Raw genomic sequence first — 21,354 nt, forward strand, 5'->3', positions numbered from 1 at the left:
AAAATAGTTTTTATCTGAGTTTTTTTTTTAAATATATATACGGGGTAATACCATATCATTTATTCACAGGTTTAATTTAACATTTCCAAAGGCTTTTTGGGGTATTTTTTAGCGACATTTGTGTTAAATTTTATCACTTACTAATTTATATTATTTTTTTAGTAATCTTGAGTCAGAAAATGAAGTGTCAAAGCATTTTCTTTCAAATGGGAGTGGTTTGTTCATCTCACAAACTTCGTTGAAGAAAATAATTATATGGATAAATGTCTCCACCTAGAGCTTACCTAGAAAAAAAATTGCTTAATAAATCACATTTTTGCATATAGTGTATTTAAAAGCCCACACTACAATGTTTTATCAATAAAAGCTTCCCTTTTTAAGATCCTTCATCATTCTTCTTATGAAATGTCATTTTCACAATCCATTCTATACATCAGCTGAGGCATTTAGAGATATGAGGATTTTATGTTATAAAAGGCATGTAAAAAAGCTATTTTTACAGTTTGATAATAATAATAATAGAAGAATAAGGAGGTTTTTTAATTCATCCTGAAACTATCTCAGGTTTCTCATTTCCTTTCCTTTAAAGTTCTACTCTCAGTTTCAAAGCCAACGGGTAATTAACCATGGTTCCCAATTAATAACTCCACTGGCTGCAGCTCTTTAGTGCTGCCATTGGTTTATACAATGAGAAATCCCTGTGAGCAGGAGGTTTGTTCTTGGCTGTAACCCCTGAGGAGAGAGAGCAGCAGCCCCTGGGAGGGGCTGGAGGCAAGAGCAGAGCTGGAAACCCAGAAAATGCCTTAGTTAGGAAAGACCCTTTGGGTGAGGCTGTTAGGCAAGAGTGCAAGACTAATTAATTCAACAATTCTGCATTAATTAATAGAATTGTGCAAAGAAACGTGAGGTAAATTAGGAACAGCTGGATTTCACAACCAGAGGCAGAGAAATTCCTCAAAACTCGTCAATAGTTTGCACTATAAATAGTCAGAAATTGTAAGTTCTTTAAAACAGTCAATAAATCAAAATTGTGTGCTATCACCTGGTCGTGTCAAAGACTGGTTTTGCTTTCTGGAATAATAGCTCAGAGTGTTCTTTTTCTTTTTTTAAATGAACAGTTGTGAGAAGTATTGCCCTAAGCTCTGTGCTCAGTTCTCAGACAGCTCATTTGCAGAGTGCCCTTACAAAGTTGGTGCTTTGGTTTTTAACAAAGAGTATACTCTATATTTTAGTAGCCAAATTATTAAAACTTCTAGACAGGGCAGTTAAATTGACTCAGAATGAGAGTATGAAAAGGTGCAACTGCAGTGACATTAAAAATATCAAATAATTTCCTTTAGTTGACAGGCACAGTGGTTATTGCATCAAAAAAACAACTCAGAAAAGGCACCTGCTGCTGGGGTCTGACCCTGGAACCCTCTCTGACCTCCACTGGAGACTCAGTTCTTCCAAATCTTGTTTACTGGGGTTTAATAAGTGATTTTTAACTGGAGACAGATGAGACTCACACATAAATATGGCTTGGCTTTGCCCATGTAGACCCCTTATTTAACTCCTTATTTAACTCCATTCCTTCTACACTGTGGCCACTTCTTGGGTTAGTGATATTCATGTCACATTAAACAAAAATACATTTGTTTTCACCAACTGCCTGTTTAGCTAACTCAGGTCTGTGAATGGGAGTGTCTATCAGACAATGTGAAATTATCTGTGTATTCTCCACAAAGCATTTAGAGTGGCCTTTTTATCTGACCTGAATTTTCAAGACATTCATCCTCTACTAACATTCTTGATGTTACAGTTTTTGCTCTGGACTTCACTGCACTTTGTCAGATGCTCTGGAGAATCTGAATAAAACCAGCAACCCAAGTTTGCATTCAATTGTCAAGGCACACACTTGTAGCTGGGTAGGACACACAGTTTTTGTGTTTTCAGGTGTGGGTTGGTGTTTGCCAATCTTGCCCATTCACAGTAATAAATGGCTATTTCAGATTAACAATATTATTTCCTAATTTAGCCCCAAAAATATTAAATCCTTGGAATAAAATAAACAGTTATTTTATTGTGTACTGGATTTTTTTTTTTTTTAATCTGTGGAGGAAGATGTGCATGTACAGCAAGAAATTGACCATTTTCTAAAACAGATGTAAAGATTGGGGGAAAAAATTGTCTTGAACCAAATCAGGAGTTATTATATTACCCTGAGCTGAACTGACTTGAGAAGACACAGCACTTTCAGCAGGTAAAGCTGTTAAAGTGGAATCACACCAGGAGTTCTTTAGGATGAGGTGAGGATTTCTAGAATTTACTTTTGCCAGGCTTTCAAACTCCCATTAAGATTTATACCTCACTCCCATTAGGTCTCCTAGCACTGCAGGGCTCTCAGATCACTCCTTTGAGCAGATGAGTTAGGCACACATACCTTAATTCCAAGGCATCTTTATTTTTTCTCTTCTGGCATAAACACAGTGTGGGTGTCAGCACACTCACTGTGATCAACCTGTTTGATTTCAGCTGATGGGAGCTGGCCAGGGCCAGGAGCAGCAGGACACAGGTGTGACAGTGCTGGTTTGATGATCTTAAAGGTCTTTCCCACCTAAACTATCCCATGATCTGTTTGCTGTTAGCTTTTTTGCTGTGTTACACACAGCCTTCATTACCAGCTACTTATTTCAGCCCATTAGCTCTGATTCTTCCCAAATCCCATAACAGGCTGTGGATGCACTTCTACTGTCCTTTCCCAAATCAAAAATCCATTTATTAGCTGTCTTAAAGCTGCTTACAATATTCCCTTTCATTACCTGCTCTGCAGTGGTGATATCTATGGCTGGAACACTTTGGTACAAATCACAACCTCTCCAGCAAACTGTGAAAATGACAATTTTTAAAGCAGATCATTGCTTGAGCACAATCACAGCCATCTTCCCCAGTGCTGAGGACATCACAGTGTTATTCCCTAGATACCTGCTGAGTTGCTCAGGGATTATTCTGGAGTTAAAACTTGAGCCTGTTTTGGTTTGCCTGCTGGTACCAATGGAAAAAATAAATTTATTCCCTTTATTTTTCTATTTAGACTTTGAAAGAATTAGTACCCATTTTGTTCTTTACATGTCTGTCTTTTTGGGAGAGGCTGTTCTGATGTTCTCTGTCTAGCACACACTCCATTTGTTTGCAGACAGGATGAGCACTCCAGCCCTGCTCAAATATTTTGTCCAACCCCACTCTGCTGAGTGCATTCTTCTGATGCCATCAAGAACATCACAGCACATCTCCAACACAATGATGTTTGCCCTTTGTTCAAACACTTTCATTAATGTCTCTTTTCAGGCTGTACACTTCTCATGTATTTGCCTCACATTTTCTATTGCTGGCGAAGGGTTTGTCACCCACCTTGGAGCTCAAAATTCATCCCCCAGTACCTGTGCCCTTTCTTTTTTGAATCATGTCTTTGTTTCTGTCAGATCCCTGGCTTCTGTCCCAGAGTTCAATTAAAAATTAACAAACATCCCATTTGCTTTGAGTTTCTCTGCCACTCTGCTGCTCCTGCCGTGCTCTCCATGGCTCCTGTAAAAAATTGAACATAACTTGAAGCCTTTTATCATCTCCATCCTCCTGATCTTCTGCCAGCCCACCTGCTCTGCACCTTCTCTGCTGGCTGGCAGGCAAACCCCAAGGTTTCCCAATGTTCTGGCTTTCTTCACACACCTTGCTCCAGGATTGTTGGAACCCTTGAAACTGAGAATTTTGGGCTTGCTGTGGTGTCAGGCACTGACCCCCAAAAGAATACTGCTTTTGCCCTGAGGCCATGGAGAAGGCTTCCAAAATTGAGTGATAGGACTAGAATCACTGGTGTGTAGTTTGAATAGAAGTGTGGTATCACATAGTAGAAAATTTAGAATTTAAGATTTTAGAGTATAGTAGTATATGGAAAGCAAGATGGAGGTTATGGGGCAGAGGTTTCTTCACCTTCTTCTTCATGGGTCTAGGTGGGATCTTGTTTAATTGGGTAGAAAATGCACTGTGGGTCACAGGTGTTTGGTTATTGGGTTAAAACTAAAAATAATTTAGGTGTCCATTCTTAATTGGACAGATTGGCCCTTAAAAGGCCTTGCAGAGAGAGATCCAAGCATTTTTAACTTGTTAGTTAGAAGTGCTGCAGTACTCATTGTAATATCTGAGTCCAAACACGAAATTCCAACTCTTGAGCATTTAATCCCAGTTCTGGCAGAAAAAAAAAAAAAAAAAAAAAAAAAAAAAAAAAAAAAAAAAAAAAAAAAAAAAAAAAAAAGATAAAACGTGATACAGGATGTCCCTGCACTTTGGCTTTTGGTTTGCATCTCAGCTGCTCAGCTGGGGCCCCAAGGGGCTGGGTCAGCCTTTGCCAGGCTCCACAAACCCTGCTGAGGCTGGCTCACAAGCCTGCATTTCCCTTCTCAGTGAGAATTCTGATACTGATTCCCCTTCTTCCCACATGGAGAGTGGGCAGCAGGCTCTTGGGAAGCAACCCAAAAACCACATTGTGCTTCTGTCCAGTAGGATTCACCAGTTTTACCTCCCTTGAAAAAAAAAAAAAAAATCTATTTCAGAGAATAAACTTCCTTTCCCTCCTCACCTGTTGAGTCCCACATCCCACCCAATATTTGAGTGCTGCCTTCTGGAGTGATCTGCCAAAATTATTCCCACAGCAGGAACCTCTTAGCTTGCATTTCCTAAAGGATAAAGATGAATTCCTAAATCTTCTGGAAGCAGGATAGATGGATTCCCACGGTATCACTGAATTAAAGCCATAAAAGTAGCAATTTTATGAGGGAAGGAGCCCAACAGCCATCTCTGCTAGTGTGGACTCAGAGAAGTGGGATTGCTTTGCCTGAGACAGCCCATTTTCTGTGGTGCATACAGGATGTTTGTCTCCAGAGCTGCTAAGCTGAGGCATTTCAGCTGCACTAAATGAATTTTTTAAAAGTGCAGGTGAGCAATGAAAAGGTATTTGGTTCCCAAGGAATATATTACAGGAGAATGTGCTGTTCTGAATTCTGTCTCCTGGCAAGCTCCATGTAAATCAGAAACTACAAATTTTTCTTCTCATTTTGTCTGTTTAGGGGAATATTTGCCACAAATAAGAGGTGAATTGAACTGAACAAAGTTTAAAAAAACAGCCTTTTAAAATAAAATTTTTACATGCAACATAGAATAACACAACTCTGCATCTGTTTTATGGAGCAAAGGATTCTGTGCTAAGCTTCAATAACAGCTTATTAAATGAGACAGCCAGGTATCCAAGGAGATGGAATTGAAAATAAAGGCCTTTTGGAGAAATTTTTCAAGCAGCACAAGTGGGTACCTGCAGTAAAACTTCAGCTTTCAGAGGAATCATTAGTGCAGCATAGGCTGCCTGGCAGCTCACAGCCAGGAAATATGGCCATGCACCAGTGAATGTTTTAATAAGGTTAATGAGATTATTATTATTTTTTAAAGTAACTGTGATAACATAATAATGATAAAGCATTTTTAATTACACCTGTTAAGTGTGGCTGCCAGCACCACGTGAGACACACCTCACCTGTGCTCGAAGGAGAAAACAATTCATCTATAATGAAAAACTGTCCCAGTGGTGCATTAGCACAGGCTCAATGTAAAAGACAAATTACTCAGTTAATGGGCATGATGTTCATTTAGCCATGATGGACCAGCACATGTGATGCTGCTCTCAAAGAACAGCTTGGCATAAAAGGAACTTGTGTAGACTCAGTTAAAAAGTGATGTCTGCACGTGATGCCAGAGGTTCCTTTCATATCATCATTTCTCATCCCATCTCTCCAGGCACAGTTTGAGTGTGAAGAATTAAGGCATGCTAGTGTTAGGAGGGATTACTAATTAGGTCATTTGTAGCTCTTCACAGATTGCATCTCTAAGGGACAATTTCTTTCATCACAGGTGTGTGATTTTTTTTGATTTTGAGCAGCCAGAGGTCATCCCTACAATGAACACCTCTGATTCAATGCATTTTTCTGCATAGATCTGAAATCAGAATTTCAATTAGAGACATGAAAAGCACATCAGTGGATGTGCATGCTGGACCCTAAACATCTCTGCTCTGCCACTTTATCTTTGCTAAGACTTCTCCATAGCTCAGAGCTGCCTGTGTGGAGAGCTAAGGAGGAGACAATTCAGCCAAAGACACGGAAATATTCAAAGGAAATACCAAGATCCACAGAAAAATTAATTCTGAGAGTATTAAGTGGTTCAAACAGGCTGTAATTCTAAAATAGTCATTAAAATAGAGGGGATTAAAAAGATGGTTCTGTAAATCCATGTTACCATGTGGATTCTGAACCTTTAAGAGGGTTCTAATCTCCCCAGAATTGTGGGGAAGGAGGCAGAGGCTGGGTTCTGTGTCTCCCAAATCCTAGGCTAAAACCAGGGTAAACTTTGCCTATCCCTAAGCAAACAGCAGCTCAGGGAATATTGAATTACTGAAGCAAAAGAACAGCTCTACTTCTTATGCTGCTTCAGGATAGTTCTCAGAGATCTCCAAAATCCTTTGGAAGAAGAACTAGATCAATCACAAGGACTCTTTTGAAGTAGATTGGTGTAGACAAATAACACCAGGTGTAAGGGCTGTAAAATTTAGAGATCACCAGTTTTGCTAAATGTGTTCATATTCTGGATATTTATATGTAGTTCATAATTGCACCTCAAACTCAGCAATAAATGTCCACCAACCCCTGAAAAAACAAGCAAGTTTTTATCAGGCAGAATTACTGGCTTTTATTTTCTCCTTTCTTTTTGTAAATTAATTAACATGTTAAAAATTATAAGAAGGGAAAGTTAAGCAGGTGAACTGCAGACAACTCTTGAAATTGCTCAGAACCTTTGGTGAATAGGCAGTTGAGCAGCTATTGCTTGAAAAACATAAGACAATTGTTATAAAATTAGTGATTGCTCTCTGAGAATCCTGATTTCTAGGGCCATTCCAGAAAAAAAAAAAAAAAAAAAAAGGCTGGTAATATATGTCTGAAATTCCTGATACATTTCTGGTACAAGCAAGAGCTCTGTTAATTCCATGACAAAGACATTCCTGACTTTGATGGGAGCCTACAAGGTGCTGATGTGATGGTGAAAAGTGAGATGATGCCCCAGGCAAAGCACTGCAGTATTTCATAGTGTTATTATGCCCAGAAAATGCCAACTTTGCCTTAAAAGCTATATAAATACCTTTAATTTATAATTCTACTTTCCACCACAAGTCATGTTAAAATTAAAAATAAAAAATAAAAATGAGGAAAAGTTTAGCATTTGCCTAGGGGAAGTTGGTTTGAGAAATTATGTTAATAATTCTGCATTACTTTGTGGGATTGTGTTTCTGTCATGAGCTGCCCATCAGGTACCCAGGGTGTGAAAGAATCCACCAGTATAATTTCCTTCATAAACAAAAATAAACTGCAGTAATTGTTCCACCCCATTGTAATTTTCTGCTGAGTGACATAAACGGTGCTGTCATTTCTCTCAGTGGGTCATAATTGCACTGTATTTCATGTGAAATTAAAATGCTGACTGCAATGCCAAGGGTGCTGCATTCATGAGCTAAATAATTGAAATTATCTGGATTAAAGTCTCCAGATGAGAAGGAGACACATTCCTGCCTCTGCAGCCCTTTGACTGACTGCATTCCCTGGACTATTTCACTTCATCCTTTAGCATTTAAAGGAGACATTTTCACATGAGTTTTAATTTCTAAAATAAATAAGGATAAGTTCGTTGTTGATCCCAAAGCTGTCTGGGACAGATGGACACAGAGCCAGGACTTTTGAACAGTAAATTAATGTGATTTTGCAGAAGCTGACTTATTGTTTACTTTTTTAGCTTTAATTATACATTTTAAGACTGCTGTTTACACGATTATGCATCTTTTGATTGGTGTTTTTATGCTGTACAAGCTCTTTAGGTGTAATGTTTGGTGGTTGTTTAGAACTTTACTGCTTACTTTTATTTTGGGGTTTTTTTAATTTTCGTTTGGTTTTTTTTCAGCTTATTTATTTATTTATTTAGTACACTTTATGTTTCAGTGGTCTTGAAGGGTTTTAACAAGTTGTAGAAAAACACTTAAAAAACAGCTTAATTTGTGCACTTGTTATAAACATTGGTTTAAACTAAGAAATATACAGAAAAACAGCTAAGTGTGTGAAGAAACAGTAAAATATGTAGAAAAATAGCTCAATAGAGTTTATTACTATACCAAACCCACTGGTTCATGTGGTTATTGTTCATCAGCTGGGCTTGACTGAAGAGATCACTTCTCTAATTCCTGTGATTTCCAGTGTGAGGAGCCAGACAAACCAGAGTGAGGAAAGACCCACAATTTGTACCATAGCAAAATCAGAAGCAAGCTCAGAGTGCTGTGCTCAACTCAGAGCTGCACCCAGCTCCAATTGTTTTGTTTTATTGGAAGGGACATATTTGCAGTGTTTGACTTTTTCCTCAAGTAAAGCACTCAGCCAACTTCTTGTTTCTTTATTACTTGTGGAATTGTTTATGTATTAGCGAAAGTATAAGTTACAGTGAGAAGAAAACCACAGAGCTAGTAGATAAATTTCTGGGGGGAAAAGTCCATGAATAATTCAAGCAATGGGACTCACATTTTCTTAAAACTTGTTTCTTTTTTCATAAAGGGAGGATAATGAGTTTCATATGAACAAAATCCAGCTAACAGCAGTAGTGGGCAGTTTTGGATGTGAGAAATGACAAATGTTGAGACTGACAGGTAACACTGGGAAAAAAGGCTCTGAATTAAAATGCTTTGCTGAAGAAAGATGAATGTTAACATCATGAGAAAAACAGAATAATTACTGCATAGCAAATACTCATCTTGGCTTAATCCAGTGCATCCAATAAATATGACAAAGAGTTCACAGGTAAAATAACTCTACAGTGAGCTCTTGTTAGTTAGATGATTAGTGATTCAGAATATATTTCCTGTAAGAAGATCCTCACATCATCAGTCTGCAGATGAGGAGTTAAATGTGGTAAGTTTGGAGCCATATGAATTTATTTTTCAACAAGCATCTGCTGGAGTTGGGATGAAAATCCTGTGGGGACTCAGAGCATCACCACAGTGATAGCTCAGACTGAAAGCTGATGACAAAACTTCCTCATGTAAGAGTCTCATTTGATGATTTTCCCCTGTGTTGTGCCAGTATTTTACTTTATGGTAATAATTTATTTCACCTAATAATTATAAAAACTGCAGTTTCTGCACCTGCTCTGTGTTTTAGGGATCTGGTAAAAGTTATGCTGGAAAAATTTCTACTTTAACAGGGCAACAGTCACATTCCAATAGCCAGGAGAGCTTCTTGTGCAGGTCAGCACCACCATGCTAAATGTCATATGCCAGGAGTGGAAAGAGATCCCTACTCCCATAAATTTTATGGCTGTAGCATTTGGCTGCAAAATAACTGGTATAAAAGTAGATGACTTTTCTTCCAGCTCCCTAGGCCTATCTCCCTTTTATTAATGTCCAGTGTTTAGAGCTTTACATGCCTCCCTCTATCCTTCACTGATTACACAGTTCATGATCCCTACATAGAAAGGTGTTAAGAATAAAAGAAGGTTTAATCTGAAATTAATTGCATTTCAGAAAAAAAGGCTTTCTCAATATGTTTTATTTAATTGAGAGGAGATTAAACCATGTATAATAAAGGACCAGAATACTTTGTAGGCTACAAGAAACATAATTCCTTTTTAAAAACATTTTTTTTTCTTTATACTTTCATGAACAGTTAATGAATTGAAGAGCTTATCATGTTATTATTATTCAAATCTTCTTGAGAAAGATACTGAGATTAGAAAAGATGGACGAGACAGAAACGTCTGCCTTTTTTGGTCACCCAAAGTTAATTACAATAAACCTGACCTGCTATCTGCCACCCAAATTGTGCTGTGGAAACAAGACTAATGCTAACACAGACAAATTGGCTCATCTTGTTAAACTCCTTAGGGTTAATTAAAAAGCATCTTATTCTTTGATGAGAGCTCCAGCAGAGATGGGTGCTTTCCCCCTCATTCCTATTATACATTTTCTGATGATTTATGATAAGATTTCAGAAACAGGAAAGCTGAGATTTGTATCAAAGAGGGGACAGCTTTTCCTGAGCAAAGGGAAGGAGCAGGACAGAACCCAAGGTGCTCAGAGAAGAGAAGAGACAAAGCTACAGCAGCTTGAGGCAAAAACTTGTGGAAATGTGAACCTGCCAGATTCAAACCAGCTGGGTTTGTGCTGGAGCAGCCTGGATCTCAGGGGGAGAGGATCCACAGCAGGGGGATCTAGATGATGCTCCAACTCAAGCTGTTCTGTAATTCTAGAGGTGTTTTCCATTCCCTTTGGATCTCCATGGCAGTGTAGTAGTGCATGTGGCACACCACAGAGAAAGGGGGTGGGTGATTCCGGCTCTCCTTAGGCAAAGTGCAGTTGCTGCCACATCATTTTGGAAATGTTTTCAACCACAAAGGTGGTGGGAAAGTGGCCTCACTGCCCAATTAGACATCCATGGTAGGAGCCAGGACTGCTCAGCCAAAAAACTGTTGAATCTGGAAGCATCTCCATGTGTCCATCTAAATCATCATCTGTTCTGGACAGGATAATGATGTTTCGATTACCCCTGACAGGTGTCTGTTTGAAGTGATAGAAAGGGCTCAGTGAAGGCACCACCTGAGATGCCTGGTTTTGTGTTGCATCATCACAATATTTGGGAAGGGTCCCTGAATATTCAGAAAACCTCACACCTTTTTTTTTTCTGCAATCTAAAACAAGTATTTCTCTTCCTACCTTGCACAGGATATAGCAAAACCTCTTCTGCTTTGTATTTAGAGCTGTACACGTTGGAGATTGTTATTCTACCAACTGAGGAAGGTAGAACCAAAGTCTTCCCCAATTTATGGTAAATGAGAAGCTCAAGAATCCCTTCTTCTAGGTGATACCTGCTCAAGTTCTTGTTCCAGTTCTTAAGTAGCACCAAAAACCCTGAGGACACAAGAGTCTGACTGCAGGGACTTTAGTGCTGTGTGAAAGGGGAGCTCACATCCAAAGGTAACATCCAGCACCTGACATGAGGCTCTCCTATGAGCACATTGCAGAATAAAATTTGCCTTTGTCATACTCATATTGTTAACCAGATATATTGCACAACATTTCATAAACCAGCTGTCTTTCCCTTACACTATTGGCCAATCCAGTCATGTAACCCACCACTGCAGAAGATCTTAAGCACTATTTCATGTGTAATATCTGATAAGAATGCATGTTTATATGACTATTAATAATATTACTATTGTTATATCTCAGGTTAACATGGTTCTTGAAGAAAGTCAAAATTCAGTCTTCAGGCCTTATAAAAAGCTGTGGTACTGAGGATGAATGTAGAGCTTCCTAATGAACAGTGTTTTTTCTCATTTGCTGCATAGACACTGAATTAATTGAAAGACAGGATAGTTTGCTCATCAAGGCTGCTGCCACAAATATTAGTAAAAACTCTTGACACTAATTTTTTCTCTACAGTGGCCTTAGAAAACTGTTTAGCCAATCTCATTGAACAATGTTCCTAGTGAAAAATGCTTCAAATTTTAAGGCTAGATCACTTCAGATTGATCAGGGGTCTCTTCATCTTACAGACAGCACAACAAAATATGTGGATGTGTTTATTGATTCGAGTGTTCAGTGTTGTGCCTTTTAAAGTGTTTGTTCCTTGAGAGACTCAGGTTATCCAGGTTCCTCTCTTGAATCTGATCCTCAAAATGTGTGTCACTATGGCTGCTTTTTGGAAAGCCTCATTATCTTTCCAAACAAACGTGCTTAAGCTCTGTCTACATGTGATTGATGGCACTTGAGTGAAGCTGTATCCACCACCTCCAGAAAACTTCACAAATCAATCTTGCTGTAATTTTAGCATACTGCTTCCTCATTGAATTTTAGAAATCTGTTAGTCTGAATGAAGGAGACTTCATTATCACTGTGAAGAGTAAGTCAATGATACACATGAACTTCATTCATAACAAAGCCAATTGCTGATGAAGAGAAACTGAACTAGAGATGATTAATTCTTTTCCAGCGGCTACTTTCAGCAGACATGACAATTATTCATACCAAAGAGCTACCATTTTTGCCTTATTTAATTAATCTTAAGACATGTACAGGGAAAATTCAGAGTCCAGTGAAACCAGCTAGAGGATGCTGTTTATAATGGTCCTGCCTGTGGGCACAGCTATTCATCTCTGCAGTTATGCAACTCATGTGTCATTTTTCATACTTGGCATTGCAATTTATTTTCCTTTTGTTGTTTAATCAATTTTCAGTTAAACAGACCCTTTTTACAATCCAGAAACAAAACTCCTTTGAGATGGAACAAACTCTAAAAATATACAATAAGGTGTGATCAGCCTCCTGAGGTGAGCAGCTTATATTTTAAATCAAGAAGTCTTTGTTAATCTCACTTCCTAAAGGAGGTAAATTCAGAATTACAATCTTTTAGTGTACTGTGGGGTTTTCTATACATATTACATCTAACCCTATGGCAACAGGTCAAATTGGTCAGCAGATTTAAATCACCCCAACGTAATCACTCCATGCTGATAGTGCCTTGAGTTGAAGTTGCAATTGCAGGCAAAATAAAGCAGTTTCTCCTTTCCCTGCTGGTCATTGCTTGTGAAATTCATTTATTCCTTTCTACACCCTTAGTCCCTGCTAACAGATTTCCCCCTTAGCTCTCCTTCTGTTGCCAGCAAGTATTTGACAAGCAGAAGTCAGTCTCCTTATTATATACAGATCTGGATTTATCTTTGGCTCTGATAAAAATTTCCTCCATAAGGTCAGATTGTTTAAAATCCTCCATTTTTGAGAGTCGTTGGATTTAATCTAAATTCTTCTGTGTGTTCTCTATATATGATATTTTTTTAAAAGTGTTAAAATGATGCTGAGTACGAATTAAAAAAAATAATCACAAAACCTTGGAACCATATTTTTGATCCTTGATTGTCAATCTCCATTCACTATTAAAAATTCCATTGGAAATCCAAAGAGATGTCTTCATATGTATTAAATCACCAGTTTTATGCTGAAAGCTGGCATAGAAATTGGAGAGAACAGGCAGACCCCAAGTTAACCTCTCAAATTGCTTTTTTTTATTATTTTGTGGATTTTTTTAACACTTTTAAAAATAGAAATGATAAAATATATCATGAAGGACTGTAGGTTGAGGAAATTCAGCACCAGGGAAAGAAAATCAACTGTAGAAAGTCCTGAGGGCATTTTGTTATAAAGCACTTGGTTTTTGCAAGGGTGAATAACACACAAGGGGTGCAATTAGAAGAACTGGCAAGCAGCCCTTCCTATTTGCAGGTTTTACACTCTCAACTTGCTGATGAATTCCATGGATGGTTCCAAGTGAAGATGAGTATTTCCTTCATGGACTGTGTCCCACAATTTCTGTGCCATTTCTGCCAGGCCTGCTGTCATCTCAGGTATCACATTTGATCCTCTGAAGAGAAGCTCTGTAGGATAATAGCCCAACAGGGAGACTTTTAATCAATTTAATAAGCAAGGATAGAAATTGAAAGCCAAATCTCTACCTCAGTTGCTTTTATTTTATTTTTTTTTAATTCTGCTTTAATAGAATAAAGATGACCCAATATATTTAACATAAAGTGCATTAACTGCCTCTTGATTGGCTCTTTGTGTGAGGAAAGATTTGCCACTCCCTCTCTGTGTTGCCCATTAAGACCTTTTAGGTTTAGAAATGGGGCAAAAACAGATTGGAAGTGAAAAATGGGAGTGTGAGAGAATGCATTCCCCATTTGTTATGATCCAGCAGAGTAACCACAAAATCTCATCCAGACAGCAAGAGCCATCCATGGCAGCTTGAGCTGAATAGGAAGGGACAATCATTTTGTCATTTTCCTTGCCAGGAAACCACCCTCTCTCCTTTTCAGGACACTCTAAATTCTTTCCTGTCCCAAAAAATCCCATAAGGACAAAATTTGTTCCTTTGCATTGTTAATGCTGATGCTTTGGGCAATGTCAGGCAGAAGGTCAGTGAGGCTGAAATGTCAAAGAGCCAAAGTAGGGGAACAACCAAGTGCCAGGGAACCTGCACCTAAAAAACCACTCCTCTCTATATTTTATCTCCATTCCAGCTGGAATGGAAACAAAGGACAAAGAAATAGGAGGGGAAATACAAATGAAAACTGGAGAGTTTTTTTGTTTGTTGGGGTTTCTTTGAAAAGGAGGGTGGGAGAAACCAACTGTTGAAAATCTAAAACATTGTTTCAACTAATTTTTCATTCCCATAAAGAACGTGCATTGTACTTTAAGCAGCCCAGCTCTGTATTTTAAAAAGTCTTTATTAGCTTAAGATTCTTAGAAGAAGTAGAAAAAACATCCAAGCATATGAGAAAGACTGAGTTGAGAAGCAGATGGTTTCTGCAGGAGTGAATAGAGTGAAAAATGTGCTGGGAGAGAACAGCTCCACAGATGAGGCAAGAAGTTTGTGAGATCTTCTGAAAGAACACAACAGCCATAATTCAAAACACTTACAGGGTTTTTATTACAACATGTAATTGACTGAAACACATCGTGATTTATTTCACCATGCCTTATAGTTAGTATATTTTCTGAAATTACAAGTGAATGAAAATAAAACAAAACATTCTCTTAGATTGAAATGTGGTATTTATTTCAAGAACCAATTAAAGCTCACATTTAAAATATTTTCAGCTTAAAAGTGTACTTTCCTAAAGGGAAATTTCTCCTCTAGAATGTCATTATTATACTAATGGAGTTTCACATTTAAATAAAAAACAAAATAGGTTTTTAGCATTTTGTTTTTCCCTCCAGCATCTACAGGTTTAATACTATTTATTTTCATCTCCTTATTTTGCTTTTGAGAAAGAAGAGAAGATGGGTGAAAATAGAGGCAAAATAGAAAATGTAAAATATAAAACTGAATCTGGGGAATTAAAATGCTTCCATGAGTCAAAACTCCATAAAAGAGAGCAGTAAAATACTAAAGAACATTAAATTAAAAAAAAAAAAAAAAAAGAAAAAAGGCTAATTTTAACATTGTCAACCAATAGTTATGAAAACAAATATAAAAGCTTGCAAAATCTGAAAGGGTGTGGGTAATAAAAGCTCAGTATTGTCACTGGGTTGGAATGTGGCTTTCCCCTTCTGTACAGCTAGAAGGACAGTCATGTGAAGAACAGCAAAAATAAGAAAATCCAGGAGACCTCCTTGTTTATGTGCCCTGTTGGGGGGATGTGTGATTTTTATCCATTTATCTTTTTACTTTTTCCATGGGAAGTTCAGTCTTTAAAGATTTGTTTATGCTTAATTACTGCTGCACCCACACTGTATTTGCTGGAATGGTCATTTCTGGACTGCACTCTGCATTTCTACCTGTAATTCTTGAAGACAATTGTCAAAGATGTTCTCATTTGAAGCCTAAGAACAAGTGCAGCATGTCTTAAATGAAAAGAGAATTTTACCATCAAAGAGAAACAAAGAGAATTTCATATCTGCCCTGCCTCTAAAGCTGAATCATGTCTTTTATGAGACCAGGGAAAATTTAACATCAGCTTTTGAGCGTTTCAAGGACAAAAAGACATTGATATGGCCCCTTATCCGGGGGTGAATTTTGTTCTTAGCTCAGCACTGTCTGTAAAAATAAACAAAACTGAAACATTAAGCAGAAAAGCAATGAGGAAGAAAATTGTTACTTTTGAACAACAAGTAAGTAAGCACACACTATTACACCTAATAAATTAGCACCAGTGTCAATGAAAAATAAAAATAACATTTTCAAAGGACAGCTTGTCATGTTCTCATGACTCAGAGATTGTTTGTTTTTCCCCTTTCTACTCCCCCCTTTAATTAATACATTTGCTTCCAAATAGGATCCGAGCATTAGGAAAATGTCACACCATATGTGTGTTTATTTTTTGCTCAAGTAATTATCATGGTGTAAGATCTCTCTTTTGCTTTCTCTGCTTGCTGAGACAGAATGTTCCTTCAGAGGATAGAACAGCCTCAAAGCAGCTGCTCCAGCATCTGAGGCAGAGAAAAAGTCAAATCTTCATCCTCTTATCCTTGTGCATGCAAGGACCTCGGTGGGGAAATGAGAGGGGCTTCCTTCAGGTGGTTTCTTCATAAGATTTGGAGGCTCTGCCTGTGTTGGGTTGATGTGCCCAGCAATGTGTGTTCTGTCCCATCTGCTGACCCGGCTGGGGCAGTGCCCCTGATCTCCTGGCACACATTATCTGCTAATGGGCCATCTTTAAACCAGCTGGGCAATCATCTTTATCTTCCCACAGCCCATCCTCCCTCCAGCAGATATCTCCTGTTCATGGCCAGTGAGTCCCAGGGCATGGCTGATAAAATTCCATCATCCCACTGGGAGATGCTCCAGCCAGGGGAGGAGCCAAGCCTTTCCTACCCTGAGAAAAACTGAGATTTGGAACACGAAGGTACCTTCTTTCCACTGGATTCCAGAGGAAAGCCAGACCCTTCCACATCATCCCTGCACCTTCAGAGGAAACTGCACCTTCTCCAGGAGCACTGCTCCAGCTGAACCACATCTGCCCCTGCAGGAGGATGCAGCACCATGGAATGGGACTGTGCCACCACCCTGACTGACTGACTGTGCCAGCTTGGATTCTGACTCTGGCAGGGTTTGGGATTGTTCTGTGTAATACTGCATTTCTAGTGAAGAACTGTTATTCCTAATTCCCCTATCTTTGCCTGAGAGCCCCTTAATTTCAAAATTATAATAATAATTTGTAGGGAGGGTGTTTACATTCTCCATTTCAAAGAGAAGCTTCTGTCTTTATTGGAAGACACCTGTCCTTCAAACCTGGCAGAGGTGAAAAGCAGGGCCCCAACAAGATAAGCAGCATCTCTGAGAGTTTCTTTTGCAAAGAATTGCCTGGCAGCCCAGGCACATGAGCATGATGAGCTTTGGCACTGGCTGCTCTTTTGGAGAAAAAGCCGCTGGAATTTTGTCACTAATTGTGTCCAAGCAACCTGGGTTACTTGGAGCCAAAGCACTGCACTAGCCCAAAACTGCCCTCTGGCACTCAGACGGTTTCTTAATGCTTCCACCTGGGGTGGAATTTTCATGGGTGAATATCCCTTTTTCATCATACCAGTGAGTTCTGATGTTTTCTGAGTGGTCCAGCATTTTTCTGTTATTATTTCTGTCATTGTAATCTTACTTCAGTTATTAACACCATATCACACCCTGGAATTGCATCCACAAAACAGAAATCTCTGATTTTCTAGGATTTTCTTACTGCTGTTAGTTTCTACCTGATCACTTCAAGATGGTGCCAAACATGGAAAATATTTTGTGTAGAAGGATATTATGTGACCCTTTTGTGATTCTACACATAAAGGGAAATACTTTGAATATCAAGTTGGACATGCAGATGCTGGATGATTTCAGAATATCTGCAATACTTTCAAATTTTATTCTGTCATACCTACAATTCTTCCAATTTCATTTTCAACAAATTTACATTTTCAGAGCTCAGAAAGCAGCAAGAGACACCAGAAATAAAAGTCAAAATCTTCAATCAGAGCCACTTATTTTATGAATAAGAAGAATAATACAGGGGCAGGGAAAAAAGGACCAAAGAACATCCTTTTCCCTTTAAGACATAGATAAAGTGTTCTTATAACCAAAACAAAACTGCAGAGAGGATGTAGTCCTATGGTTATTGATTAAAATATGATCTTGTTCTTTCTGTATCTAGAATTAAACTTTCATCCCTCCCTTCCATGACACCTGAGTTTAAATCAAGCACAAAACTATAAGCAATAGCACTTCCCTTATGTAGCAGCACATAAACAAAAGCAGAGTTTCCCAGATAATTTCAACTCTCTCTGACTGATCAGCAGTTGGAAAAATCAAATTTTGTGCATATTTTGAACCATCACAGATGCTTTTCATATTTAACAAAGAAAGAAAACTGTTCTCAGACTGTTTCATTGACCTCTCCATCTGGGGCACTAATCATCTTTGAACATTCCATGTAGTTTGAATAAATCTGGATGTTCTGCAATAATTCAAGATCAGTCACTGTAAATAAAGCATTTCATCCCAGACCTGTCCTGGAAGACATTTTCTTGAGGAATGTAGAACATTTGGGATTCAAACTGCAATGTTTTCCAGGGTTCTTTAACTTGAGAATTTAAACCAAGAATTACCTGCACCCTAATGTAACTTGAAGTAATTAAAAAGTCTATGGAAGGCAATATAAATAATCCCATATACTCACTCAAGCACTCTGTTATTTTATAGTGGGCTTACCAGCATGGCATAAAATGTAAGCAAAACAAAAAGTAGGTGAAATTAGTTACTTTTTTTTTCACTTTAACATAAATTCAAAGACTTCAATTTTGCTAGAATTTATGCATGCACTTATCTGTAAGCACACGAATAATCCTCTTTATTTCTGCAGCAATACTCATCTGCTTAAACTAAGCCTTGGAGACTTCCCACAGAAGCCATTTCCAAGCACATTTTGGAAGTTGTGTCATGAGCAGTGTAACTTACATTTAATTATAAGGGAATTGTATTGGTGCTCTCAGAGATGAAGCTGGTGCTCTGCACTCCAAAGAAAACAACCAATGTACATATTGATTTATTTATTTTTGAGTTCTCTTCTGACACCCATCAAATCACTGGAAATGTCAGAGTTGGCAGATGGGACCTGAAATCCACAAGGAAAAGATGTGGGGGCATTCCCCAACAAACATGGAGTGCCAGATAGAGGTGTTTTGGACCAGGAATAATTAGACAGTGTATCAGCTTGAGCTGGATTTAAAACAGGTCTCTCTCTCTCTATTTCTGTAGTTTTACCAACAAATTAAATCTATGCCCACAGTGGTAAGAATGAGGTTTGCCCCAGTTATGAGCAGTGAACTTATGAACAGAACCAGGCTCTGTATGAATGTGACTGTCCTTCCTCATCTGTGTAAAGAAGGCAGCCTCAAAGTATTAAGCTATGAAAAGATTTATAGCATCCTGCCAATTTAATTGAGATGGGGATTTGACTCTTAAAACCATTCTAGCTTGCATGCAATAAAATCACACAGTACATCCAAAGTTCAGCACAGTGCATCCAAAGTGTCTGCTTGATCTGTAGGATGAGCTAAGCCCAGCCATGGGCTGGGGCTGTAAGCCTGGCCTGAATTAATTAGATTGAGAGCACCTCACTTAGTCTTTTGCATGTGCTTTTACTCACAGAGCCACAGCTTTGCTCTGCACAACAGTGGGGTCAGTCATGCACAACAAGAAATCCCTGTAAAAATGGCTTTGCACACACAGCCACCAGAGGAGGTCCTCAGGAGAATCACACAATCACAAAATTGCTTAAAGATCTGCCAGTTCCACCCCCCTGCCATGGCAGTGACACCTTCCACCATCCCAGGTTGCTCCAACCCCTGTCAAACCTGGGACACTTCCAGGGATGGGGTGGGAAAGGGACATATTGTCTGGTTGACACCCACAACACTGCAGATTCCCAACCATGAACAAAAGCCAACAAAATTAAAAACTAGTGAACCAACCAGAGCATTTTGCCCATTTCTCTTTCCTCATATCCAGAGACCTGCAAGTGTTTTTCCCAAGAAGTGCTTCTATCACAGGCAGGTGTCACACTTGGCAGCAAAGCAATTTGGTTGAAGGTGCCACATGCTCCTCACAAAGATCCTTTCAAGGCAGTGTTTCCCAAACCCACCTTCCTCTGGGATGTGGTCATACAATAAGGAGAAAATGCTTTGAGCAATTGTTCTTCCCCATTTTTTCACCTATTTTTTTACTGGTTTGCAGATCAGTATATTCATTTTCATGCAGGTCAATATATGGTAATTCCAAGGTGACTGAGAGGGCACTGGCTTTTCTGACTACTTGCCAATGGTCCTGCAGCTGTCAGCTAAAAAGTTTGACCCAGGAGGAATAAATATTGAAAATTTTACCTGTGGAGGTTTATCCAGTGACAGAAGCCTTCTTCACATCATTCTTCAATACACAGGTCTATAAAGTCACCCCTATTTCCAAAGTTTATTTTCCTAGCTTATTAGGGCAAGATTCATATTTCAGTTGCTTTTCTTTGTTAAAAAATGAATAATTCCTAAATGCATATTAGTGTGACGATAGGAGCATATGGAATTTCATGTGAAATATTTATAACTTCCTCTCTTTCTCTTATTCTTGTTACTAACAGAATAGAGAGAAATGGAAATCTGGGGAGAAAAAAATTGTATCCTCAAAAATGGCATGTGCTTAACATCAAAACATTTTAATTGAACTTCACATTACAAAAATCCAGATGGTCCATGTTCTGTTCAAGCCTCAGGGGGACTGCAACATGTTACCATGTGTAAGATGCATCATCCCCTTCCTCCTCCTGGTTTGTACAGAGGACTTTCAGACAAGATACCACAGGCTGGCAAAATCTGAATTTCACAGTCTCTTAGGGATTCAGGGAGATTTCAGGGAATGCTTGAGGGATTTGGGACTGTCATCCCCTCTTTTTTGAAGACTGAATCCATGCAATCTAAAAATCACTCTCTGTCTGGGCTGAGGCAAGGAATCTAGATTTCAGTGGAAGCAGAGCTGCCCTGTCTGACCTTTAGCTGGAGGAAATCAGTTCCATAAACACACCACATCTGCCTCTGGCCCAATGTGCAGCCACCCAGGGTCTCACCAAGCACAGACAAGTACTTGTCCCACTCCTTCTGGTTCAGACTTTTGCCTTTGAAATGTGATTTTATTGTCCTCTTGCAGGCTGGTACCACCCTGCCCATGGTACAATGCCTTGATGCCCCAAAAAGTGAAGGTTTCTTTGATCCCCAGTTGTGATAAACCCCAACACCAGTGCACCTGGTTCACACTGAGACATTTCTCAGTGAATGAACCTATTGAGACCTTCCAGGACATATAGGGACTTAACCCACTGTTCTTGAAGCTCTTAATGTAAAACTGGTGTTAATTCAGTTACACTGCATAGTAGTGCCACTTACATAAACATTTCCATCTTTGTTTTTGAGATTGATCTCAAATTAAATCAGATCTGGAATGTATTGAAATTTCAAGCAGCCCTCACCACTCCTCAGGAGACCATCACCTCCCACAGATTTTCTTATCTTCTCCTTAAAAACAAATTATTATGCCTTGAATCACAAGGCAGGTCATAAAGTGCAAGTTCCTGACTCGTTCTGAGGAGCAGAAGGAAGGTAGGCATAAGGTTGGTGACCCAAATCAGAACAATATTCAGTGTCTTCTGGTCTTTGCCTATGATGCTTTA

General features: G+C 38.8%; 1 long non-coding RNA gene across 1 annotated transcript in view; it reads left to right on the forward strand.

Moving 5' to 3' along the window:
- The window catches only part of LOC306802201, a 234,084-nt gene extending 229,789 nt beyond the window's left edge, over positions 1-4,295 (forward strand). Inside the window, exon 2 of the long non-coding RNA XR_013774304.1 lies at positions 4,220-4,295. This is a non-coding gene — a long non-coding RNA (uncharacterized lncRNA). The remainder of the gene's footprint in view (positions 1-4,219) is intronic.
- The last annotated feature ends 17,059 nt before the right edge of the window (positions 4,296-21,354 follow it).

The sequence above is a fragment of the Erithacus rubecula genome, assembly GCF_903797595.1.
Source record: "Erithacus rubecula genome assembly, chromosome: 5".
NCBI lineage: Eukaryota > Metazoa > Chordata > Aves > Passeriformes > Muscicapidae > Erithacus > Erithacus rubecula.